Below are 7,122 nucleotides of genomic sequence, written 5' to 3'. Positions count from 1 at the left end.
CTCGAAGAGGATCAGGACAGTGCTAGAGGGCTAAACATGAGCACATGCTAAGACTACGTTGACTCTCTTGTGTAACCAGAATGATTCTGGTCAAAGCTGAGTGTAAGTCAAGGGGGAGAGAGGTGACAAAGATGACCTATGCCCACCTGAGCCATCTCATTTTTTCCAGAAAGTGATAATATTAACATATTATGGCATGTTTGTTAGTATTGAATTTACTTAGAGTGTAAGAGAGTTGGCATGTGATGTTAACAGATATGCCAGATTCTAATTTAAAAGGAGAAATACAACTAGAGGATCAAAGCTAAAAATTTCAATAAGTATGCTAATACTATGCTTATTGTAAACATCAGGACATAGTCCATATTTGTAATAAATCTACCACAATTTAGTCTTCTAAAACACTCTAAGTGTTTGAACACAAACTTTGGCTTAGGATGTAACAGTGATAGGAGCAACTCAAAGTTTAGATTGAGCTATAAACTACCATAATGTTCTGGGATGCTCACATCCTGTGTTTACCTCACATCCATCTCTAAAAGAGACTTGCAGCTGTTGTACATTCACTTTTAAACCTTTCTGTCCCTGTGCTATGTAGGCAGACCATTTTTCGCTTCACATTCAGTTTCACACAGCGTGTGAAGCACATTCAATCTACATATGTGCGTGGTCTTGGAATACTGACGAACAAAACAATACCTTACTGGCAAAGGAAGGGGGGAAGTTTTGAAATATTAAACCAGAACCAGGCCACAATTGTTCATGGGCTGTCTGTTTGACTTTCTTGGAAATTCAGTTTCTGTTTCACAGGACAGAAATATGTTACCAATCTTTCATTTCTTATCAAAAAGATCATCTGACATAACTCACTGAATAGCAAAGAGCTACTAAGTATGCATCATACCTTTTTAATTACAAAGCCAGGAAACCAATTAATTATATAGGTTTAGAAGTGTGTTGAACCAAAATGTTTTAACACTTTCATGCCTAGTTACTTCTACACATTATATATTTAAACATTTCAGGAACAGAAGGGGTGTTCTAGCAATCATGTGGAGAGGGAATTCCTTTTTGAGGTGTAGCTCACACAAAGCAGACCATGGCTAACCAAACTACTCAAGAGAACAACTAAAACCAGAATTAAATATTTGTCTCTTGGAGACAAAGCTTCCTCAGAGTTATCACTAAACTATTTACATGTATAGGTTATTAACATTCTTCAGTATGACATGTCTTTAACAAATATATTTTTACTATTTCTAGAGAAACAAGAAATATTAAATCAAGAACTTCTAAGAACTTCTAAGTCAAAAGGCCCAAATAAGCCAGTTTTTACCTACAGCATTTTAAGCTAAGAACGTAGTACTTCTGACAAAATTTACATAAACTAGAAAGTTTCTAGTAGAGATGAACTTATTTTGAAGAGCATACATCTTTTTCACTCTTTTACATACGCTCTCACCATTCTAAGTAATACTTCCTGTCATCTAATGATTGCAGTCATCCTTCCAGAGGTATGGGTACTATTTCACTAAATAAATCAAAATGGTTACATGGCTTTGAGGAGTCCCTATGGCAGGAATAGGAAGGAAGGGCTCTACATTTTCCAGCACAATATTATAACATGACACTGTTAAAAGCATCAAATACATGGACAACATGGAGAGACAGAGATATATATTTCTTCTAATTATTAATAGGGGCTTGTACCCAAACTAAGCTTTACAGATAAATGGGAAAAAAAACAAACAAAGAAACCCACCCTACCAAAATGTATTTGTCTGTAAAACACACTTCAAGAACTGTAAGTACACACACACGAAATAGTCTGATTTTTGTTGCAATTATTTAGAATTAAGACTAATAATATATGTTCAAGAGAGTTACAGCACAAAAATAGAGATTTCTTTTTATGGCAGTACATGGCAGGGAAAAAGCAACTATATCTCCATTTTACTGCCATTGATTGTTACAAGATTATCCCATGAACATGGTTTGTAAACTGTAACTGATGTCATGGCTGCTAAAGGTGTCTCAGCTGCCATTGAAACGTATATTCCAAATTACAAAAGAATGAATATATGATCAGAAAAAACCTTCTGTGATAATTTAGCAGTTTTCTGTGAAAGAGAAACATCTAAATTCCTGTTACCCATAAAATTCATGGTATTTCTAGTGAAGTTGAAAACAATTAAATCAGAGCTGATCAGTAATTTTCTAATTGAACTGCTTCCCCGATGGAGAATTTCAGATTTTGTGCATGGCTTACCTGCTCATAAAATTAAATCTATGTTGGAGATTTCCTGACTATAGGTAACTATTCCACTGGGTGGCTCAGATCTTTGCTCCTGGGTCATTTTTGGCAGCACAGGGACTAGAGGCACTAGTTTTCAAATAACCAGTTTACTGTCACCTCAGTTTATGGTCTTGAAAGTAGAAAAAGTCAGAAAGGGAAGCTGATTCAAATTTTTAAAAAGAAGTGTCAGAATACTCCATTCTTCGGAGGATTTATTTTTGGTGGCCTCTTTCAAGGTTTTTTAAATGTATTTAGTTATCGTCAGAGCAGGAATTCCTCATTCAAGCCCACCCTAATGGAAATCAATGACAATGACACGACGCTTTTTGCAGTGCACTTGCCTGTGCATCAGAAAATAACACACTGATGATAAAAAGGGACTGTCGAAAGGGACAGCCATTTGCAGCTCCAGCTGAGCCTGGCATGTTTGACATCTCTGCCAAACAGGTGTCTCAATTACCTTAACTGAAAGTATTTGGGGTTAGGAAATATAGTCATATTGATAAAAGTCTTCAGTTTAGAGGAGAATGTTTAAAACGTTCATCAAGCCCTTAATAAAAAAGGGAACACAAAGCTTCTGCATTTGACTAAGTGGTGTCAGAGGTATTAAGGAAAGAAAAAAAAAAAAGAAAGAAACTATCCAACCTAACAGTAAATCAAAATACAAAATATATAACTGCAGATAAGCTTGATGTTAGAAGTCAATTCTTCAATAAATTCTGCAGACAACATAGCAGGAGAAGGAAAAAAAAAAAGTATTTCATTTCTATTTTCCCAGGCAGAAAAATAGTTCTGTATTGTGGATGAACAACAGAAAGAAGTAAATACTACCCAGTAGTCTGTTCCTTAGTGTCTTTCTGGCATAAATTACACTAACAGTGAACCATTCAAATGTAACTGCCTCCAAACACTATTTATCAGAGAAATTCACAACAATTAAATGTCCGCATAATATTTATGGAGGCTACTTGTTCTCCTGGGGGCGCCAAGAGTCTGGAGAAGGGTTGGGTCAAACAAACTGCAGCCAATGTCAAACAATAGATAATGGAGCATAAGCACTTCCATAGACAAACATCTTCCTTTAGATCTCTCTCTGTTAAATAACCCTGCATCAAATAATATCTGCATTATATCTAGAAGGTTACACTGCTGCAATTCCTCTCTAAAACTCATTAAATAAATAGAAAGAAAACCAGGCAAAAATGCTGAATTACTATGATTACAAACATATGGTTATGCCATCATACATCAGCCATGAGATCAGTGAGAAAGACTTCAGAAAAAGCACATTCCTTTATGTTTTGTTAAAAAGCAAGCAAACAAACAAAAGACACACCAAAAAAACCCAAACCAAAACATTAAACAAGCCCCCCCCCCCCCCGACACACACACACAAAAATAACACAAAACAAAAACAAACAAAGAAAAAAAAGCGCACCACACCACACAACACACCGGCAACCAACAAAACACCTTTGGAGGGATATTTGTAGAACTCTTCTTCAGCAGATGACACCTCAAGGTATTCTGGCTTCTGTGGAAGGTTTAAAATCAGATGCATTTGTCTACATTTCCAGAAAAGCAGTTTAAGAATACTTTTTTTTCATCATTTTATGACACTGACTCAGCTGAGCATTACTTCTCTTACTTGTTCCAAAGAACCCATATTAAACCTCATGATTGTCCAGCTTGATTGTACAGACCATAAACAATCCGATGGCAGCTAACACATTCCTGTGGTATTTGGTTCAAGAAGAATCAAAATTTTAATGTAGCAGCTTTCACCTGTTTTTTTGATTTGCAGACACATGGGATATTCACAGTGGTGGCAAAGACCTTTATACAGCAATGGCAAACAATAGGCTTAGGGGGGTCTGGATTACAGTTCTGTAACTGGTAGTTACAGATTACCTAGCAGTACTTAACTGATTCAGTTGAGGTGCAAACATGTGATTACAATTGTCTTAAATTAGCCAAAGTATACAACACAGATGTTTATACTGGCCTTCTTTCAGGTCAGCTTTCTGTTGGCTGCAGGAGCACAGATGTTATCTGATGCATCAAAAAACCACAGTGACGTGGGCAGTACTTGATCTTCATAAAATCTGCTAGTTCAAAGTTAACCTTTCAAAGATACTGGAACAAAATTGAACCCCCAGGACAAGTACATACCGGATCAACACTTTGTCATGTTTTGATCTAATACCAGGCACTCTACAGTAGAATTTACAGTATTATAGAATCAAGGACTTAAAACATGAGCAATATAAGACTATGATTGTTATGTTGGAAAGCTGCTCAAGCAGGACCATTCCCTTTCACTTTAACTTCACATATTCCCACCCTTAAGCAACTTCCTGCATTGTAAGGATGCAACTAGGTATGGAAACACAGAAGGAATCCAATCTAGGAACAGATTCAAGTTTAAATCTATAGTAGGGGTAAAAGAAACATTATTACAGGTTATTTTTAACACAGAAGAATTCCCTGTATGGCATCAAAACCAGTCATTCTAGAACAGCTAGGAAAGATAGTGTGGAGGCAGCAATGAGAGCTACAAGACAAGGATGAATCATGGGATACAATTTAATCCATGATGGCTGCTGAAAAAGGTCATCTTTAGCGATCAGGTGGCTGACAAATTCAGTTCACAGAAGACACATGTGGTTATCCATTTTCCAGCAGAATTCACAGGAATAAACGCAACAAATCACATTGACAGTATTTGACTTACACTTATGAAATTACATATGCTGACAAACAGTTAGAATCACCCAAACTTTCAGGAGCAGATCACATACTCCTTTGAGATCACTATTCCTTGCATATAAATATTCAGCAAATGTGTGTCTGAGCAACAGACCACTCTGCAGCCAGCTGCAGCCTTCGACAGACACCAAATGCCTTCAGTAGTGCTTCACAAGCCTAAGCAGTTTTCTAAAAGAGAAGAGAGGTTCAGGAGGAGGGTGGCTTGTTCAGTCTGCAACACTGCCTAATTGTAAAGCTTTATGGACCGTGAAAAACAAGTCACTTCATTGTAACTGATTCACTCAATTTCTGTTCAGCTTCCCTTAACCATAGCAGAATGTAATTTTCTGTTATTTTAGTCACAACTGCTCAGTTCTCTCTATGTCCTTAGTAAAATTAAAGTATTGACTTTATATTAAGTTCTGACTGCCACTACAGCTCCCCTCTGTAGGACCTTAAGTTAAAGGTTCCACAAATTGCATTGGTGACCTCAAGTACTTCATGAGATAGTATAGGAAGGCAATAAAAAAATAATGTCAAATAAATAAATCCACAAAAACAAAACAAACAGAAAACATCTGCTGTCAACAGAGAATGAGTAAAGTACTTCATCACTGTCTGTAGGTCAAGCTCATCCCATTTGGTCCTTGGTTCGTTGGTTGATTTTGCTTCCTTTTGGGGTACTTTGGATGCTTTGTTTGACAAAAATAACATCTGCATGTTGGATACAACAACAGAGTAGCACGGGAGGACTTGCTGCCATATGCTAGATATTAAACCTTTTTTTGCAGTCTTGATTTTCTAAAGACTCCAGGAAATGGCAGCAGAAATAATTGCAACTATTATGCTCCAGCCCTCCTTCAGGGGTGATATCAGAAGTAAACCAGATCGGATGGCAAACACAAACAAAATGGAAAAGTGCTAAATGCTTTGTTGACTCCTAACCGATTATTTTGACATCTTACAGGAAAACTTCTGTCAGACACAACTCTGATAAACCTGAGCTTATGTTTCTCTTTCAGATGTATGAAGTCAATGCCTATTTTTATTATAACTTTCACTGGTAACTATGTAATTTCAGTATTTAGGCATTTGCATTTTTCCACCTCTGTATAATTAACAAGACAAAAGGTGCTTTTTTGCCTACCCAGATATTCTGACTTATTCTGTTGTGAATGTGGAGCAGAAACTGGGAGTTACATGTGGAGGGCAATGTGAACTCTAAGGTTTTGACCAATAGTTCTGACAAACTGGAAACCATTTTGTGGCAGGATGCAGTGTGTAGCAGCTCAATCAGAGAACGAGGGTTTTGAAAGAAACAACAAGGGCCTTTGCACAAGCAGCTGGTAGGAGTTCAAAATAGTAGGAAAGTAATTATTTGTGTAAGGGATTATATGCAATCTTTTTCTAGGCAGAGATCTGAATTGAACATTTATAAGTTAAATACTCACTGATAGGAAATCCTAGAAGTATTTGTTGTGGCGTAAGTAGAGTCAGAAGCCTAAGCCAAACAAAAAAACAGAGTATAGAAATTTGAGACTTCATTTAATTGCAGTTTAGCAGTTAGCTTCATGAAATGTTATCTTTAATTTCCTTTGCAGATCTTAGATAAAATACTTAATTTTAATTGAAAGCATATGTGCTGAGTGTATGTACATGTACATTTACAGTTCTAGAAATGGGGGATTTCAACATGATATTATATTATTTAGGGACTGTGAGACCTGTAAAGACACACTTATGTTGTTCTTAGTGATATCATAGGCAAGTTATGGCTTATGCACCACTCCTTCCATTTGCAATCACTTCTAGTAAAGCTTTCTATAAGCACAGCAATTCACCTACCCACAGTAAATTGGAGGATTAGCATTTACTCTAATCCATTAAAAGTACTGATATGTGCCAGAAATTGTGGCAAAAAATTAGTATGAACCAGAAAATCAATTCTGTGCCTCCTGTATGTGATAATAATGGAAGTACTTTTCTAACAGAAAAATAAAATCATCATTCTAACATGACTGGATAAAACTGCTCTCTAAATTGCTAATGCTAAGCATGGCTAAAATACCTATAGGTAT

The sequence above is a fragment of the Streptopelia decaocto genome (genome assembly GCF_964273445.1).
Source record: "Streptopelia decaocto genome assembly, chromosome: 6".
NCBI classification, from domain to species: Eukaryota; Metazoa; Chordata; class Aves; order Columbiformes; family Columbidae; genus Streptopelia; species Streptopelia decaocto.
Note: the sequence above shows the minus strand (reverse complement) of the source record.